Raw genomic sequence first — 21,227 nt, forward strand, 5'->3', positions numbered from 1 at the left:
AATCTACTGGATGGTGCCTTCAGCTGGCACACACATTAGTGATTACCACTTTGGAAGAAAACTGCCTCATCCAGGATTTTAGCCTCTTCTAAAAGCCACTCACATCTCCCAACTCAAGACAACTTTGAGGGGTCACCTCTGGCTCCATTCACCCCCTCTGCCACCCAATACACATATAGAAACTTTTCTGCTTGGTCTTGTCTGGCTCCCCTAACTTCATTTGAGTCTCTGATCAAATGTCTCATCAAAAGCCTTTCATGATCTTTTTTACCTAAATGACCACACACATACACACACACACATACACTACTATACTCCCACTGCCACAGTTCCCTGCTTCTTTATCCTATACTACCAGACATTATATATAATTTTGTTACCTGTCTCTCCACAAGAAAATGAATTATGCAATTTCCAAGATCTTAACTGTTTTATTGTTTTATCTCCACTACCTAGAAAAATGCCTCACTCATTTGTATAGGTTCCCTGTATGTATTTATGAGTAAGTGAATGAAAGAATGATTATTTAGTATCTCAGCTACTTAATAATACTTAGGCTGCCTCATTCTCTCCATGTACATCCTGAGAACCAGTGTCTAGCCAGAGCAATATGATCTTCAAAAACATAAGCCTTAGAGCTAGACTGACTTTTTCATTTAGTTCACAGACAATTACATAGCTCTTCAGCTATGTCTGGCATTGCTCTTGGTATTTTAATGATATTAATGTATGTAGTGCTCATAATAACCATGGAAGTTGGTGCTGGTATTAATTTTTTTCCATTTTAAAGATAAAGATACTGGGCAATACAGAGCTTAAGTAATTTATCTCAAATCATACATCAAGTAATAGCCAGAACTGTAACTCTGATAGTCTGTTTCTAGAATCTCAGCCACTTACTAACTACATAATTCTGAATGTGTTCCTCTCAGAACTGTTTTTTACATATAAAAAATGCCTACCATATAAAGGCATATGCATGAAATGAGATGATGTATTGAGTGCTCAAGCGGGACCCTTAAGAAAGGGTAGTTATTGTCATTTCTGTGCAGTTGCCTTGCCTTCCTCAACTTCCAGTAGACTTTGAAACCTCCTAGTATTATCCACCTGTATTTTCATTTTGGATGCCCTATTTTGGCTACCTGACTTTGGTGAAGGACGTTCTGAAGCTCCACAGGCATCCCAGCATGTGTTACCTGTACCCTTGACTCCACTCTAGCTAAATTCACTTCTGTAGACATACCCAGGGCCAGGATCAAAATGCTTCACTTTTGCCCTTCTCTTTCACTATAAAATGATTCTATGATGCAAACGCTAAAACAATTCAGATGGGATGACTCGTGTTTCACAATCAGTCTGGTAATTCTGGGGGTTCTCATTACCTGTGTAAGCATTCAGATAAACCACAGTTCAACTTTGACCTACATATGGTGACTACCTTGCTGTACTATTCAGATAATCCTTCATGGGGGCCTTATTGGCACAATTCCTGAGAATTTTGGTAGGAGACAACTGCAGCTCTCACTCACTTCAGGATTGACTTTCCTGTAGACAGCCACCTTGAACATACAGTAGTTTCTTGGATGACATTTTGGGGTTGTACATATCAAATGGCAGATCTATATAAGAATGCAAAGTCCCAGGCATCTTGGCTCAACTTAGGATAACATTAAAGGGCCATTTTATCTCCAGAATTCCCTGTGGTTTGGCCAAGGCTGCTGGTGGACCTGCATCACAATCTCTTTGCTCACTCCTGTTCCTATCCTTTTTTTACTCCAGGTATCGGTCACCAAAGTGAGCCCTAATAAGCATTTCTCGAATAAGTATTCATCATTTCTCTATTTTTTGGCTTCTTGAGTCACACCCAGTGATGCATAGGAGTTACTACTGGCTCTGCACTCAGGAATCACTCCTGGCGGTGCTGGGAATAGAACCCGGGCCAGCCGCGTGCAAGGCAAATGGCCTACCCCCTGTGCTATTGCTCCAGTCCCCTATTCATGATTTCTTAACTGGAAATACATTCCCCAGTTGGTCTCCTGTTTATTCCATGGGGTCCTTAGGTGGGAATGGTAGAAATGGGGGGTCATGGTATAAGACTAGGGGGACAACAGGTAGAATAGGGGGCACAGGAAGGAAAGAAGTTCAGAAAAGGACCAAACTCAGAGAAAGGTTGAGAAACATAACTCTACATCTCAGAGTTAGCTGCTTAGAAGGCCCAGCATAAAGCATATGATCTAACCTAGTTCATTCACATTCATTGTCATGATCTCCAGTTCCTCCAGAAGCTATTAAATCTAGTAGATGAAATGCTCCCTCCCACACCACTACAGTTGCCTAGCTACTTCCCCAACTCCTCCCAGTAATTTTCTACCTTTTCTCAGAGGCATGATGAGCCTATCCTGCCTGCTCATACAAGAGCATAAATGAAGTCAGAAAAATGATCTTCTCTAATGCCTAGTAATCAATTTCTTGCTACTATTACTATTCATTGCTTCAGCTCAGACCTTCTCTGTAGTCAGGAAGTGAGACAGATGATCATGGGTTGCCACACAATATTTGTTCTTTACTTTGACCTCCTAAATCCTGCTGGAGTATTTATCAGCAAACAACACGCTTATTTAACTCTAGTCAGAAGCAGACAGAGTCCATCATTAAGGAAATATAAACAACTAGGTGCTTTACCCACTTTGTAAAGGCTGTTATATTTATAAACACACTCTGGGCAAAGGGACAAGTTCAAGGATATCCCCTTTGGGAATAACAAGTCCCAAACCACTTCTTTGTTATGACCCTAAATGACATTTTAATCACAAAAATATCTTCAGTTTTAGTAGTCCATAAAGTCTTAACTTGCTCCCTCCGTACATGTCAGATTTCCTAAACTACAAACAGAAGAAACTCATATTTGATTCTAAAGAATATATCAAATAGTTGCCCTATTCATGTATGCAGTCCTGGGTAATGATAAACTAATAAAAAATTTTGAGCAGCAGAAAAATTACTTATTTTAAATTGTTTATGTGAAAACGTATTTTATCTTGTTAAAAATATCTTCCTAAATAAATTCTCAGCTCTCCCAGCATGCAGACTAATTCCACAAAGGAATGAAAAGGAACACTTGGCAGTCTATTGAATGCTCATATTAGTTTTTGGTATTTATGTTATTTGGAGAAATGGTTTCATTTTTAAAATCATAGATAGTATCTGTATATCCAAAGTAGAGCTGATATTGTTAGACAGGCATGGGGCCTGATCAATATTCTGTCCTTTATAAAGAAAGGTGATGCTATGATTGATGCTGACCTCAATTTCTATAGACAATTACAACTGTAAAAACAGATGCTCCTTTCTCTGGTTCATCCAAGCCATATGGTTTGATTCACCATGCTAGGCAGTTGGCACATTTTGTGCCAGACAGCCTTTGTTATCCCTGAACTTGCTGAAGATTTTTTTTAAGAGTTATGATTCACTGATGATGTGTTAGTTCTCTCTATTGCCTCCTAAGATTCTATTATTCCTGTTGCTCATGCTTGGAGATTTGTTTTTGTGCCCCAGATACATTTGACCACCTCATTACAGACCCCCTCATAAAGTGGTTACTTGGATCATCAGAAGAGTCAATTTATACATATGATTAACATCTAGATAAAACTACTGTGGCTTATTATCTACCAATAGAAGCTTAAGATTTCTGTGAGGAAATGAAAAAAATGATGTTTTGCCATCAATTAAATTAGTTTTGATTGTATGAGCACCACTCTCATAGTGAATCATAAGTGTTCTTGTTAAAATTGTTAAAATGCAGGCAGGTCCCAAAGGCCAGAGTAATAGCACAGAGGGTAGGGCACTTGCCTTGAATGTGGATGACCCAGGTTCGATTCCTAGAATCCCATAAAGTACCCCAAGCACTGTCAGGAATAACCCCTGACCATTGCCAGGTGTGGCCCAATCCCTTCCCCAATTAAAAAAATGTATCTCCCATTGCAATCTCTTGAATGAGAATCTGTGGAATGGTGATGGAATCTGCTTTTTTAACAAGCTCCCCAGATGATACTGAGACACAGCAGATGTGAATAACCATGCCCTAGAGGCTGATTATTTCAGTCCAGGCATGGTTCATGTAACATTACTACTAGTTAGTGGTTCTCTCTGTTTTGGAAAAAAGAACCAGCAGTATTCAGTGACTATCACCATTGAAATGATTAATCAATGCTGGTGCTGAAGCCCCACTCAGAACTCTTTTACAATTTCCGTACCAATGTACCCATCCCCCAGCTTCTGACTCTATCATACCCAGAACTGAGAACATCTCTATTTGAGTTATATTTAGCAGCTTGGACTGTTGGCCACTAACAACTCACAGCTGCTCTCTTTCCTCTGGGGAATTGTTCTCAGCTGACCAGAGCCACCTCCTCCAGGGAAGCCTAGGAGGTTCTATACCAACAAGTACATTCAGTGGCTGACTGGTACGAAGATGCAAAACCTAGCACTTTTGCCACAAGGGAGTTAATTCTGTGATGCTGTCTTTCCTCTAGAATTCTCTGGGGAATTAGAATGAGGCAAGACTTCTCTAGAACCTGTATTTCTGCTAAGATTCGTCTGCTTTTTCTGTTCACTTCGCCACCCCCAGATCCTTGCTGAAAGATTTTCTTAGAACCTTCCCTCAGTAAGTATTTCTGTTTTTTGGCCAGAGAGATAGTACAGTGGGTAGGGAACTTGCCTTGCATGCAACTGACCTGGGTTTTCACTTTATATTAGCCAAAGGCCAAGGAGCAATCCAACCAGGGTTTGATCACTGTAACTACTATATTGACTCTGGAGGCTTTCCAGGCATGATTCCTGAGCCACAAAGTCAGGAATAAGTCCCTGAACACTCCCTTTGGATGTGTGCCAGTCTCTGTGGTGTGAGGTGGTACTGGAAAACAATATGGACACTTCTCAAAAAATTAGAAATTTAGCTCCCATTTGACCCAGCAATACCACTGCTGGGAATATATCCCAGAGAAGCAAAAAATTATAGTCGAAATGACATCTGCACTTATATGTTCATCACAGCACTGTTTACAATAACCAGAATCTGGAATAAACCCGAGTGTCCGAGAACAGATGATTGGTTAAAAAAACTTTGGTACATCTATACAATGGGATACTATGCAGCTGTTAGAAAAGATGAAGTCATGAACTTTGCATATAAGTGGATCAACATGGAAAGTATCATGCTAAGTGAAATGAGTCAGAAAGAGAGAGAAAGACATAGAAAGATCGCGCCCATCTGTGGAATATAAAATAACAGAGTAGGAGACTACCACCCAAAAATAATAGAAATAAGTACCAGGAGGTTGGCTCCATGGCTTGGAAGCCGGCCTCACATGTTGGGGGGGGGGAAAGGCAGCTCAGATAGAGAAGGGAACACCAAGTAAAATGTGGTTGGAGAACCCACTCGGGAAGGGAGATGCTGAAAGTAGACTATGGATTGAACACGATGGCCACTCAATGCCCCTTTAGCAAACCACAACACCCAAATGGAGAGAGAGGGCAAAAGGGAATGCCCTGCCACAGAGGCGGGGTGGGGTGGGGGGATGGGATGGGGGGTGGGAGGAATACTGGGTTCATTGGTGGTAGAGAATGGGCACCGATGGAGGGATGGGTTCTCAAAATTGTACGAGGGAAAAACAAGCATGAAAATACATAAATCTGTAACTGTACCCTCACAGTGATTCACTAATTAAAAGTAAATTAAGTATAAAAAATAAGTCCCTGAACACTGCCAGGTGTGGCACAAAAACAACCCTCCCAAAGAAGGATCCCTGTCTTGTTCCCTATTCTTCTCTTTCTTCCTTGGGTCACACCTAGCGATGCTCAGGGGTTTCCTCCTGGTTCTGCACTCAGAAATCACTCTTGGTGGTGCTCAGGGGACTATATGGAGTGCTGGGGATCAAACCCAGTTCAGCCACTTGCAAGGCAAGTGCCTTAACCGCAGTGCTATCTCTCAGGCCTCAACATTTTCTGTTTCTAGGTTACTCCACTTATGACTTTCAGTGTTATTCAACAGTTAAAGAGGATTTTCTAAGAGAAAAATATTGTAATAAATAGCAAGAGTTTCTGTGAATAAAAAGAATGTATTTGTAACAAGATACAAAAAAGTAGGAGGGTCTAGTTCCAGGAAATACAGGGTAGCTACACAGTTTATCCAATGCAATGAACTATAAAACCTGAACAGAAAGCATAGGGCATCTATTTGAGGACTCTGAAACATAAACAGTAGCCCAGTAGCCTGCAGATTGGAAAACACAGACCAGAATCCAAAGTGCTAACAATTGGTGGTGTGTTTATCACATATCATCGCTGCTATCCCTGGCCTAGACTCAGGAGAGCCTACTCAAATAAATCTGGAAGTGGCCACAGAAAAAGAGAGGTCCCCAAACCCTTCATCCTTATTTAGAAGGGCAGATTGATGTTTTGAGGCTTAGAGAAAATGTAGAAAAGATCTTTTTTTTTCTTTTTGGGTTATACCAGGCGATGTACAGGGGTTACTCCTGTCTATGCACTCAGGAATTACTCCTGGCGGTGGTCGGGGGACCATATGGGGTGCTGGGAATCGAACCCAGGTCAGCCACGTGCAAGTCAAATGCCCTACCCTCTGTGATATCACTCCAGCCCCAATCTCTTGTTTCTTACATGCCAGAAAATCCTGCAGTAGCAGCAAGAGGAGAAGAAACACCACCAGGAATGGAGGTTTACAGATACCTAAATGTCTAAGGGAGGGCAACCCTTATGTATGACTGGAAGAGTTGTGTCAAAAACACGTGGCCAATCCCATTGCTTTTTTTTTATTTTTAACTATGATGCCACTTTATTAGTTATGTAAAGAAAATATGATATAATTAGCTATTAAGTACTAAATGGATTTTAATGAGATGACTGATATCATGTGTCTATCAATTTGTAAGTTAAATTGTAGTGAAACAGTAAACATTTGTTGAGTAAATGAATGAGTGAAGGAAGTGAACTAACAATAATTTCTGAAAGAAAATATGGCAATTTGTTTTAATAAATATATTTCAGACCCTCAGATTATTCATTTTAGATTAAAGAGATTATATAAGATATCACTCGTATCACTTGTCATCCGATTAATCTTCAATTTGCTCGAGCAGGCGCCAGTAACATCTCCATTCTTCCCTGTCATGTGCTAGTGTAGCTCAGTGGTATCTGCTCACTCCAGGACACAAAGAGCCTCAAACTCTTTGAGGGTTCATTCCTCTTTGGGAGACTGAATAGCGTTCTCGTCCTGTTTTCGTAGGGCCCAGGTCTATAAGGTGTATGTTAGTGCAGGAAGAATGGTGGAATCAAAAAAATTTGCCCGGATTTTCTCTCCTGCAGCTTGATTCCCAATTGAATAACTGTGGGAAGCACAGAACACAGTAAGTAGCAAAATATTCCATATTCCTGAGGTCAGAGATTAAAAGCTTACACCTCAGGGAAGTAAAAGCAATGGCAAATTGAGGGAGGGTAGTGTTTAGGGAAAAATACAATTATTTATGAATTCCTTAGTTCACTCAATAACTATGCTTATGTAGATTTGACCCTGAACAAAAGATCAAATATTTAAAAACTGAGTTATGGGATAGAACACTGCCCAGCCTGGCCTCTGGGTGTTTTATTTTCAATCAATTTTATGTCTGTTTTTCAGCTTTCCAGGATACTAAAATATTCTCGTTCAGATATATTTTTTCCTTAGTACTGTCTAGTTTGGTAATAGACCCATCAAGGCATTGTTTAACAGTATGCATCTTACATAAAATATCTTATCTCTTACATTTATTTTCTGCAGTCTACTTTATTCATGAGCATTTTTGTCAGTGTTATTTCATATTCCCAGGCTGATACTTTCAAAATCCTTATTATATCTGGTTTTGATACTAGCTTTGTTTCTGAAAATCATCATTTTTGTTTTTTGGCATGCATACCTATAAATTTTTTCTTTATAGCCAAATATGATGTAATGGGTAAAAGAAACTGCTGTAAATAGGCTTTAGTAATGTGGTGATGAAGTGCAAGGGATGGGAAACATGCTAAGTACTACAATCAGTAGTTTTCTAGTGCAGAAATCCCAAGACTCTGTTCTTATTTTTTTCTGTCTGTCTGTCTGTCTGTCTGTCTCTCTCTCTCTTTTAAGATGACAGGATGGTTAGAATAGATTGGAGTTGAATATTTTTTATTCAAGAAACAGACAGGCTCTGATGATACTCCAGCAAGTTAGGATCTAGTTAACTAGTTTTCCTTGAGGGTTGACTTTGTTAAGTTGAACAGAGTGCTTGGTGTATTTCAAAATATCCCCTTTCCCAGCCAGACTATAGAAGATATTTTCCCTTGACGTTTACTGTGGGAACCTGGTTGAGTTGCTAGTGGTAAATCTCACAGTATGCATTTGGAGTTTATAACTCAAGATTTTCCACTTGAGCCTCCAGCAATCTGTCAAATACAATTTAGGTTTCCCTGCCCCAGAACTGTTATCCAGAGCAGTTTGTGTAAATTTTTGTTCTAGTAAGGCTCAACTCCCTTGATTTGCTAACTTCTCCTTTTTTAGGGGCAATGTTTTCTTCCATGTCCTCCATTCCCTGTGAATCCAAGTAGAACTATTGAGTTTTCAGTCAGTTCAACCTTTTTGTTCTTAGGATGGTTTGGTGATTTCCAAGTTCCTTACATGTGGACCAGGAAACATCAATTCGTTGTGGTAACCCTTTTCTGAAAGAATTATTAAAGGAAGTTTTTCAGGAAAGGGGAAATGTTACTAGAAAGAAACCTGGAACGTCAGAAATGAACGAAGAGCAACAAAATGGCAAATGTTTCAGCTTTTCTATGAAGTTCCTTAAGCTACATCTGATAATTGAAGGCAAAATTATGCTTTCTGTTTTCAATTTACAGTAAAAGCAGCCAAAGTAGCAAAGGAGGTGATAAAGGGACTATGGTGGTGATATTTTTCCACTTAAAGGAATAAAATATTGATTTTCAGACTGGAAAGTTCAGGATATATATTGTATATAGAGAATAAGCACTAAAATACTATAAAATGAGATAATAAAAACACTATACAAAAATCAAAATGAACCCTTAAAACATGTTTAAATTATACAAAAGGAGACAGAAAATGCAAATAAGAAAAACAGGACCATTCAAAAACAAGTAATAAAATAAAAATTGAAACTTTTGTTATCATTATAAGTATGAATTTAAGAGATAGAATGGATTTAAACTTGTTATTGAATCACTGTAGTTTAAATAATCTGCTTATAGGAAACAACCAATGCTAGTTGGGGATGCAGTGCTAAAGGAACTCTCTTTTACTGTTGGTGGGAATGTCATCTGGGTCAGCTTCCATGAGAACAGAATGGAGATTTCTCAAAAAAGAAACAGAAATAGAGCTCTAATATGACCTAGAAATTCCATTTCTTGGCATCTACCACTAAGACAGAATGGATGTTTTAAAATAAAACTCATGGGCTGGAGCAATAGTTCAGTGGGTAGTGCATTTGCCTTGCATGCAGCTGACCCGGGTTGATTCCCAGCATCCATGTGGTCCCTCGAGCACTGCCAGGAGTAACTCCTGAGTACAAAGCCAGAAGTAACACCTGTGCATCACCCACTGTGACCCAAAAAGCCAAAACAAATAAATAAATAAATAAAATAAGACTCGGGTCAGAGTGATAGTACAGTTGGTAAGGCTCTTGCCTTGCATGTGGCTAACCCAGGCTTAATCCCCAGACACCAGATATGGTCTCCCGAGCCCTGCCAGGAATGATCCCTAAGCACAGAGCCAGGGCTTAGCCCTGAGACTGCTGATTGTGCCCCCCCACCTAAAGAAATTTTAAAAATACTCGGTTATTAGTTGTCTATAGGAGACCCATTTCAGAGATAATTAAATATACTAAAGTTTTAAAAAGATGCACCACCATACAAATACTAATAAAAGGAAAGCTAAAGTAGCGATTCTATTTATGAAAAGACAGATATGCCAGGGTTAAGGTGTTTGCCTTGCTTATGGCCAACACTGGTTCCAACCCTAGCCCCACATATTGTCCCCCAGCACTGCCAGGAGTGATACTAAGCACAGCCAGGTGTGGCCTCAAAAGCAAAGAAACAAAGAAAAAGAAAGATGGCAAAAATGGCCCAGTGTTAAACCTAAACTATTTGTTGTAATAATTCCTTTAAAAATTATCTGAATTTATGAATATGAAGTTTTGTTCCTTCTTGCCCATGGTCATTCCAAGCATGTAGATATGAATAGTCTTCCCAATTCTAGGTGGTTAACTGTAAAAAACTAAGGCTCGCAGGGGGGCGCGTGCACTCGCGGGCTCTCCGGGCGGCTCTATCTCACCACCTGTGTTTGGTGCTCTGGAACCGCAGTGTGTGGACTGGATCGGGATGTCCATTGGCCAAGGACCGGCGAGGGAAGAACGAGGACCAAGCTGGTTGCTGATTAGTTACCGTTTATTCAATCTTCCATCTTTCTCATCTCCCGCACTCCCAGCTCCATCCTCTCTCTGGATCAACTGCCTCCTCTCTCCCTTCTCTCTCTCCTCCTACTTCTCTCTCTCACCTTGCCCTCAAGGCTACACCCAGCCAGGTAGCAAAATCAACATAAGAAAGCCCTTCCTGAGGGCAGGGCATTCCAAAGCCCTTCCTGACTCTTAAGGTTTTTTTTTCTTTTCCTTAGTCCCAAAACTTATTAACATCTTAATACTAGTTATGTTTGTATGGACATAGCAAGAGATACATTGAGGCTTGCAAGGCAGCTCCCCTGGCAACATCTTGCCACAGACTCAGACCACAGCACTCAGGCCAGATAATCATTCCTCACCCTAGCAGGGTCCGAATCTAGTGATCACTGTTTGGATCATGACAGCATTTGTCCATGATCAAGCTCTTGACTTATAGTTAAGCATTAGGCACTTTGGCCAGGCCCATCTCGATGCCAGGGTAGCACACAACTCACCGCTTGCCCTGGGTCCGTCTCGTCCCTTGTAGGGACCCTGCTTTTGGGGGTGCTAGGAAGTAAGAGCAGCTGAGGCTTAGGTCGAGAAAACAGATGCCCAGGAGGAAAATATCATGTAGAGTCAAATGACTCCCAGGTTACAAAAGCATAGCATTTTCTAAGTCTTCCTGTGTCCACACAAAAAGGACATTTTTCTGAATAAACTATGCAAAGGACTCAAGGAGAAGAGAAAAACAATATTTACAAGTCAACAGAACACTAAGAAAGAAGCTACAAATAAACACAGAGGAATGGGAGCACTGTGACGGGAGTGACCCAATAAACCTAAACTACCTGAAGCTATGTTATCCTACAGTTAACTTTTATGAATAGTCAAGGGATTTGGAATTAGAATCTTTCAGGCTGCTCCAATCTAAAAGCTTACCTAGGCAGCAAGAGATAGAGCACAGTTGTTTAGGGTGGAATGCCTTGCTTGTACCCAAACCAGATTCAATACACCAAGGCCTCCTGAGCAGCATCTTGTGTATCCCTAGAGACTTCTGAGGACTTCCAAAGTAGCCCTGGTGTCACTGACATTGCAGGGTGCAAGCTGCTCTGCATCATATGGCCCTAGCATTGAACCACCAATTCAGTTGACTGAGTATCACCAGGAGTGGCCCACATACACCCTGAGTAAGACTTTGAAGGCTCTCCAAATAAATAATAAAGGCTGCCCTAATACAAGAATTATTATTAGTAAAAGATAAAGGCTCCCAAGAAAAAAAATAAAGTCATGAAATTGGTGGCAACTGTGATGAAATTCGAGGATATCATGCTGAGCGAAATAAGCCAGAGGCAGAAATACTAATAAAGGGGTGATCTTACTCATCTGTGGTATGTTAAGAAACAAATTAAGAGTATGTTTGGACAATAAAAATCAATAGGAAACCTTGGACAATGGGATACAGACCCGAGAATGCCAGGTTTGAAGGGAGGGAGGAGGGAAAAATAGGTTGACTTGAAGTAACAGGGGAACAGAGGTGGAGGGTTATAAGTATATGACTGGTACTAAGGGTGGGTAGTGGCAGTGTGCCCAGAACCATAATTTTCAATCAACAAGAATGGGGGAGGAATGGGAGGGAAGGAACAATGACTTTAGTGGTGACGGGGGTGTATGGTAACTTCATACATCAATATCAGTACCATATATTTGAACACCATTGTAATTCTATTACCTTCCTTATAATAAAAATAAAATATAAATACTAAAGGCTTACTTAACATAAGACATAAAGAGAAAATACAAAACTTTCCCTCTCCCTAACTTTCCTGGCTAGGGGCAGGAAGATTATGCAGGCAGATTTTTTTAGCAATAATAGATTTTGTTTTTTATTTTCATTTTACTGCCTCTGCAGTACAAAGCCTTATGGCTTCATAATTACAAGAAAACCTGGTGGCTTTATGATTAAGATCATTTGTCCCAAGTCTCATTTGTTGGTTAAGAAACTAATGCATGGCCACAAGTAAGGAGCTATGATTCTGAAATCCGTCTTTATAAAAATAGTTCTTTCAAAGGATAACTTTACCCTTTATATACATAGCACGAGCGAGAAATAATATTAGTAACACAATCTGAGATAAGTAGAGGAGTGTGCTGATGGCCAGAGGCAATTGGCTTGAAGTTTTCATTTCCTTTATGAAGCACTAAGTGGCCCTAATGGCTGTAGAGAAACAATATGGCACTCCTGTAACCTATTAGTAGAAAGCTGCCACCAGAAGGATAAGAGCTATCTTAGCATACAGGGCATGTTCTGGCTATAGTCATCCCTGTGGGTTTTTATTTTGCATGTCTATAATCCTCAGCTTAATTGTATTTAATCCCCTCTGCTTTTGAAACACTTCACAAGGGTTTTTAAGTAAAAGAGAATATTAAATACCATTACACAGGAACTTCCTCACGCATAAAATATGTTGGTAGAAGACTATGCTAATTTCCCAAGAGAGTGAGAGGTAGAGAAATAATAAGGGCTCTCTATCTTGTTTCTCAAATCTTGGAAAGTTAAATATTTCTGGTTCCAATTTTCTTTTATAAAATAGGGGTAATAATACCTATGTGATATGATGCTTGTGAATATTACGGTGACATGTGAGATATCTTATGAGTTTATCCTGGTGCCTGGCACACATGGGCACATGGCAAGCATAGATTGCTTCCTTATAATTTTCATTTCCTCGGAGAATTTTTGCTATAGATTGAGACAGTAAAGCACTATCATGTTGATTTTGAAAGCCTATAGAGCATGTGTACAATCTTGGCCTTGAGGTGAAGCTAAGATTTAAAGGACAGTAAAGAACAAGAAACGCCTTCTAGGCTCTGGTAATAGATGACATAATGATAAGCTTTAAGCCTTAGGGAGCCAAAGGTACGATAAATAAAGGACACTTGGCAAAGAGACGGGATATTGATTTGGAACTTGGCTTTAAGGAAACTTACTTGAATGGCTGTGAAAATTAACTTCAGTTGGGCCACATGGTGCAGTAGGCAAGATGCATGCCTGATGGTGCTCAGGGGCAATTTCTGCCTCTGTGCTCAGGAGTGACCGCTGCCAGTGCTGGGGATTCCACTGGGGTCAGCCACATACAAGTTAAGTGCCTTGGCTCCTGCACTCTCTAGCCCTTCATCTGGAAATTTTTTCTCCTAACTCTTCTCTTTTCTTAGGTTTTTGCACCGATTCTTCCAAGGATTTCTTTGTTACTTATACTCAACTATCACCAATTTGGGAAGAAAGTAGCACTGTCATCCCATCATTCATCGATTTGCTCGAGCGGGCACCAGTAATGTCTCCATTGTGAGACTTGTTGTTACTGTTTTGGGCATATCAAATATGCCACAGGTAGCTTACCAGGCTCTGCCATGCAGGTAGGATACTCTCGGTAGCTTGCCGGGCTCTCTAGAGGGACAGAGGAATTGAACCCGGGTCGGCTGCGTGCAAAGCAAATGCCCTATGCTGTGCTATCACTCCAGTCTGGGAAGAAAGTCAACTTTGAAAATATCTATTTTATACTAATGAATTTTTGGCTTAATGGTTAATCTATCTAGGTTATCATCATTTTTTTAAAAGAAAATCTTGGATTGCTTCAATCAAGAATAAAGCTCTCCAGTGATTGAATTTCCAGCACTTCTACTGAGTGAGAAAGATATTTTTGATTATGGAAGCTACCAGCTCAAATCATACAGAAGAATTAACTTCCCACTCAATCTATGGGTGATAAAGACCCTAATTAATAAACCTGGGTGTGCACAGTCTAGACATCATCATGTTTTAATGTCAACATTCTAAATGAGTCTCTAGAAGAATTTATCTGAATTTCACCTACATGTCAGGGTTGAATAACAGGGAGAAGTGCTACAGGGATTCTTTTCTGTTGTTGCCAATGAGACAATTTTATTGCCTATATTTTATTTTATACTGATGTTAAATTCTTTTTATAATTAATTTCATTTTAGACACTGTGATTTACAATACTATTGCTGGTAGGGTTCCTGCATAAAACATTGCAGCACCATACCTCCCACCAGAGTGTCTGCTTCCCTCCATCATAGTCCCAATGTCCCCTCTCCCTGTCCTATTTTCTATCCCTCACCCCGTTGCCATGGTAAGCTTCCTACTTGTCTTTCAGCATTTGTTACTTCCTTACTCTGTTTATTTATATCCCACATGTGAGAGAGGTCATTCTGTATCTATACCTCTCCTTCTGACTAACTGCACTCAGCATGGTGCTCTCTCCACGTCCATCTACACAGTGCAAATTGCATAATTTAGTCACAGGCAAGTAGTGTACCATTATGTATATGTACTGCAGCTTCTTTGCCCAGTCAGCTGTCTTTGGATACTTGGGCTGTTTCCAGATTTGGGCTATTGTGAATAGTGCTGCAATGAACAGAGGAGCACAAATGGCCTTTCTGAATAGGTGTTTGGACCCTTGGGGTAGATGCCAAGAAGTGGGGTTGCTGGATCACATGGATACTCGATTCCTGGGTTTCTGAGAATCATCTATACTGTTTTCCAAAATGGTTGGGCCAGTCAACATTTCCATCAGCAATGAATCAGGTTAACTTTTTCCCCACGTTCATGCCAACACTGGTTATTTTCTTGGCTGAAGTGATGCTGCATACGAAGCAATCGAGAAGCAAACGAGAGAAAAAATAAGACCCAAAGCAGCAGTATTAAATTCAAAGTGCTAGATGCATGGTTTTCAAGAGTTCTCCAAATTTTTGAAATGAATGGGCATAGATCTCAAAATGAACACTGGTCAGAAACAGCTGAAGACCTGTCCATCTATAACACCCATGACTCATGTTTCTTATTCAGGGACTTTCAGTTGTAAGAGCCCACTGGATTCATTTCAAAGGTTAACGGCAAGGTGGGTATAGTGGATATAGTGATGGATTTGTGATTCTAGGAGTAAATTTTAAATAAATATTAGAGAAGAATTAGTAGCTGTTAAAATAAAGAAGTTATGACGCTATTAAAATTCACAAGTTATGGCACATGCATCCAGAGAAGGTAGTAAAATCACTATTTAGGGACTCATTAGATACCCATTCATTTTTAAGACAGGATTTAAGAAAAATAATGAGATCTATCTTGTGGCAGTGCTGAGGTATTGAACAAAATGACCCACGAGAGGTCTCTTTAAACCCAAGAGATTCTGTTTAAACGTTAGAATCCATCTGCCAGAATGGAAATTAAATCCAATAAGCATTCTCCTTGGAAAAACATTGCTTTATTTGAGCACTGCTTTTATTTGCTCTTCGCTTTCTTTCTTTTCATCCCTTCCAAATTAAAAACTAGCTCAAACCTATCTCAAAAGTAATTTTCTTGATATTAACCCCTAAGAACAGGATTCATAGTCTAATACACCAAGAATGGCAAATCTTGATAGAGGTTTCTTGAACTTTGTGTTGAGAAATATTCTGAAGTTGAATTTGTAGGGCTGTGATTTATTAGCAATGCCTACCCTGAGCAGGATGGAGGGATTAGAGTATGCTTACCAGATGTTTGCTCTTCCTGCTATGTAACAACCCAAAGAGTATTTATAACCCAAACAATAAAAGGTAATATAATATTTTAGTATTCCAAAGCATATGCAATATCACAGATATCAATGAGATTTGGTGCATGGTATAATGACACCTTCCATAGAATGTGGAAATAAGGGGCTAGTTATTATTTAAAAGAAAAGGATTCCCCCCCCCTCTTGCAATACAGATACTGAGAGACCATCATATTTGGTCGTTTAACCACTTTCAGCACACATCTCAAGGTGACATGGTGGTTCAACAAGAAAAAAACACCCAAATGAATTCTTTTTACTAGAAAAAATATACTGGAGTGATAGCACAGCAGGTAGGGTGTTTGCCTTGCACTTGGCTGACCCAGGTTCAATTCCTCCGTCCCTCTCAGAGAGCCTGGCAAGCTACCAAGAGTATCCTGCCCACACGGTAGAGCCTGTCAAGCTACTCGTGGCGTATTTGATATGCCAAAAATAGTAACAAGAAGTCTCACAATGGAGACGTTACTGGTGCCCTGGTGCCCGCTCAAGCAAATCGATGAACAACGGGACAACAGTGATACAGTGCTACAGAAAAAAATTTTAAAAGAAAACAAAAGAATTCGATAGAAGAGGAGAATGTATAATACTGGTACACTAAGAATAGATAAGTGTTTTGAAATCCCAAGGGAAACATATAAGGTATAATTTACAGGCAAGCGGAAATAGAAGTGATATTTTGTCATAGTCATATACCATTTTACTTGGTCTAAAGGAGGACAGATAATGTTCTCCTAAGATTGCAAAATTGACTCTATAGGCATCAAACTAAACTATATTTGTCATCCATTTCCAGAGTCAATTTGTTAACCGTAAGGCTGCATCGTCCAAATCTTCACTGGAGCAGTCCTCTCACAGTGCTTAAACCACTTAGTTATTTTGATATCCATAACTATTCAGCTGCTTCATGGACTCCAGAGTCCAGAAGATAAATCTTGCTGGTAAAATCACTTTATTTTCCCAAACAGCTCTTTCAGAAAATTCAACCCTGAAACTTTCAGGTCTGGAGGTAACACCAACTACCACCTAAATCTGTACAGATTTCTGATGAGGTCCTGTGGGTGTGGTAATTTGGACTATTCTGACACAGAACATACATTCCTTTCCCCCTTCCCATGTGTTTTATCTGTGGTGGGTCGAAACTGTGTGGAGATGGGGTGATTTGTCAGGGGGATTTGAAGGGCTATTGCTGACATACTATTGAAACTCAGACTTATCAAGTGAATGAGTGGAATTTAGGGGAGCACCTTAAAAATAGGAGGAAAGTTCCTGCTTTTGGAAAAACAGATACAGCAAGCCAGAAAATAGAAGCAGGCCAAATGAAGATAAGATTAGTTCTTTCCTACCCTGCTATCACCAATTTTCCTCCTCCTAGTACAGGAAACCTGTGATAGCTTTGCAAGAGAGGTTTGTCTGTCATTGGGAGAAGCTCAAGATAGGAAATTAACCCTCAAATTAGAGAAAAGTTTACTCAGGCCTGAAGAAATCTGGCAGCAGTAAATTTGGGAGTTTTCATGGAAAGCATGAAATAAGAGGGTTCGGGCACAAATCATTAAATTGTGGTTTGTTCTCATTTTGAATCCTGGGTTGAACAAATGGAATTTTTTTCTTTAACAATTTACTGCTATGTTAGCAAGATAAACAACATGCAAAAGTCTGGAGACTTTAATAACAGTAATGGAGGGAAAACTGTTTAATTTTAGTGACCTTAGGCAAACCTAAATTAGTTTCTGAATAAGAAATTGATTTATTTTCAATTTACTTGGTTTTTTTCCCCCTGGATTGTTCATTTTGGATTTTGAGTTGTGCTGCACTTTGCACTTATATAGAGAACTTGATGTGGTGGTTGGTCTTCTAAGTGAATTATTGCAAAGGTCTATATGAAATTGATGCAGTTTAGGCTTCATTAAAAATCACCTGTGCTGCTGATCTATAATCTCAGAAACAAATACCAGAACATTTCTAGTCTTAGCAAATGTCAACTTGGCTTCACAATTACTTGGAAAATTCACCTGCTGTGTATCTTTCATCTATTTCTGTTATTTAAAAGTAATATATTGGGAACACAGAGGGAAAACTATAATTACACGATCTACTTGAAGAAGTTACAAATTAAAAGATGCACTCAGACCCAATGTAACTGATACCACGAACTGTTGTTGAATACAAAAATTGTAAACTACCAACCGTGCTCCGTGGAGGCAACAGATTTTGAACCTAATGTTCTGTACAACTGATTAGATTGCCTAATCTAATCACTGCTTGGGACACGGACAGAAACATTTAATTCATTCTTTGCTTTTAGCTCAGGATGAAACGGGTTTTTGAAAAAGGGTTTTAGAAAACTAGAAATTGACAAACAGAACCTTTTTATGTATAATTAGAAAATATTAAATTATGCCATTCGGAGTTGAAAAAGAATTTTGCATTTATGGAATTCCTAATATCTGGCTATTCTGCACCGCAGGTCGCACGTGCTGGAAAACGGAAGCACAGCGGGAGCAGCCCTCCAGCACTTGGTGCAGGCAGGAAGAGAGGAGAGCCTTGGCAAAGAACGTCGGAGAAAAACAATGTCAGAAATCTAAATAGGCTCAACGTCATGGAGGCCTTGACAAAAGACCCATCTGGGGAGCCAAGGAAGGCTCTGAGTTGCAGAACTCCAGGCCCAAGCACAGAGATCCCTGAGAGCAAAGACGCCAGCAATGCACTGACAAGGCTGTGATGGAACTGTGATGCACCACCAGCAGTTCAGAAAAGCTCCAGGAACTCCCACTTGTGTAAAGAGTTTGGGATGAAGGCACCGGTTCTGGAAAATATCCATACTTCGCCTTCCTCAAAATGCTACTTTGGGGGCACAGGTTCGGGCACCGGCTTTTTCCTGCCCGGCTTCCGTGCTTATTAACGTCCTTGACTCCCGAGGGATGAGGCTCTGGACACGTGAATTTCCAGTAGCCAAGGGGCCGCCCCGACTCAAAGGGAACCCGCCTGCCTCACTGAACCCGGCTGCACCTCTCCAGCCCCTTGCTGCCCCCTACTGCACACTGCACACTGGAGTCCGAGGACCAGCCACGCCCTACGACCCGCCTCTCGACCAGCCGCAGGCCTTCTGGCAGTTGGACAAGGCCTAGGCCAAGGCCAAGAACCTCCCGCACCAGCCGGTGACCCCCCCGCAGTCAGCAAGCAGCAGGCCTGACCAGGCCGTCAGCCCCAGGACGGGTTGGACATGCCCGCCGGCCTGTCCCCGTACCTCTCAGGGCTGAAGAGTGGGGTCATGAAGGCCCACAGCGACGCGCCTACAGCCGCTCCGACGGTGTTGCTGCCCTACCCCATGCACACATCCTGGACGCCGCGGGCCAGGCCGAGGACCCGGGTGTCCTTGACAGGGCACACTAGATAGAGGAGTTGAAGGTTGAGGACCAGCATCTACTTCTGCACAATCAGACTGTTATTCGCAAAGGTCCAATTTCCATGGCCAAGAATTGCTGGAGTCTCCCTTGATAGAAGAAGCTGGATTGTGGGGAGGGGGGCAGGGGACGGCAGGGAGGTCTTCTGCTCTGTCTCCGGAAGTGCAGTGGCTGAAGTCCAGAGGCGATTCTCCGATTGTTTCCACCTGAATGTTTAAATGCCGCATTGGGGCGGGGGGGGGGGGGGGGGGGCGTTGGTTTCCAAAGAGTGAAGTCTACAAGCAGAAGCTGGTCGCTGCTGGAGAAGCTGCTGGACAAGATCGGGTGGAATCTTCAGGCGGGGAGGCAGAGAGCAGCTCATGTAACACTCATGACGTCTCTGGTGGAAGGTGAGGCTGTTCGTCTGGCCCAGGACTTTGCATGTGTCTGCGAAGTAGAATTCCCTAGTATAAGCCTGTGGCAGAGTTTTTAACCAGACCTCACCTCTTGAGGGCACAACAAGATGCAATGAGAATTGTTTGTGACCGCCGAACAAGTGGGTAAGGATTTCATGGGCCTCCTCAATCAGGACTGCACCCCAAATGGCAAGAACAGACCTACCCCAGTCTTGGAAACAAACATCCAGAACTGCAGGTCACATATCAGCCTCATCAGCCAGGCCATCTGTGCCACCGTGTGGGTGGTCCAGAACTCATCAAGGAGGGCCAGGTGTCAGGAGACAAATCCGACCTGAACCCAAGAGAGTAGACCTGCCCTTGACTCCAGCCAGGGTCTGGAGAAGATGGACAAGCGCCAGAAATGAGGTGGCTCAGATGGGACAGGATGGGAGAAAGAGCCCCCTGAGACTCTTCCCCAAGACACAGACCAGGAACCCCTATTAATCAGGGACAGAGCTGATCACCCACCTTCCTTCCCACCCAGAAGGCCTCTGAGAATCAGGTCCCTGTGCTGATGGGCTGTCTGCCTCCTCCTGGACAAGTGACAGGTGACTGTCTGGTCACTGGTGCACTCCCCGACGTGTGTCCATTTGATTTTGTTTGAGTTGTGTTCCTCTTTTCTCTCAAAGTGATGCTACAAGTTTTAGAAACTTTTAAAGAAATTCCTTGGCTGATCCGCACCCGTGACAGGAGAGGGGGGTAGCACCCCCAGGAGGTGGGTTGGCTTTGGGTTTAGCGCTAACTGGGAAGGGCCAGCTTTCATGTCCACTAAGTGTTTATCTGGAGAAAGTGTTTTTCTTGCCTCTTCAGATAGGAGACAGACCTCTGATATGCTTAGCAGTTAGTGTCTAATCGGTATTTGACATACTTTCAGCTATTGTTCCAGGGAGCCTTGGGATTTGATAAAGTGTGTAAAAACAAAGCCTGCCAATTTAAGGGTTTCTTTGTCTTTTTTTTAATACATTGAGTGTTAACTCTTCACTTAGGAGTATTAAATGGCAGGTTCCTGAAAGTACTGGATTTTTATTTGCATGTTCATTTCTCTGTGTGGTGTTTGTTGGCAGAAACTTGAGACGGGCTGGCACAGAGGCATTTATTTATTTATTTATTTATTTTTTACTGCCTGTCACCTCACATCCGGAGCAGGCTATGCATTTTGTGATACTGTGTCGACTATAGAGATGTTATTTGTCTGTAATTGAATGGTGTCTGTAAATAAGGAATGTACTTCTTAAGCTTTTTGAGATTTGGGATTTGATTTTAATATTAACTTGTAAAGGTGATGCAGCCATTGAC

The 21,227-nt window shown here is 41.2% G+C and overlaps 1 pseudogene; it reads left to right on the forward strand.

The window, feature by feature from the left end:
* The window catches only part of LOC129399724 (transcription factor AP-2 gamma-like), a 38,055-nt pseudogene extending 17,710 nt beyond the window's left edge, over positions 1 to 20,345 (forward strand).
* The last annotated feature ends 882 nt before the right edge of the window (positions 20,346 to 21,227 follow it).

Source organism: Sorex araneus, chromosome X (genome assembly GCF_027595985.1).
Source record: "Sorex araneus isolate mSorAra2 chromosome X, mSorAra2.pri, whole genome shotgun sequence".
In the NCBI taxonomy this organism is placed as follows: domain Eukaryota; kingdom Metazoa; phylum Chordata; class Mammalia; order Eulipotyphla; family Soricidae; genus Sorex; species Sorex araneus.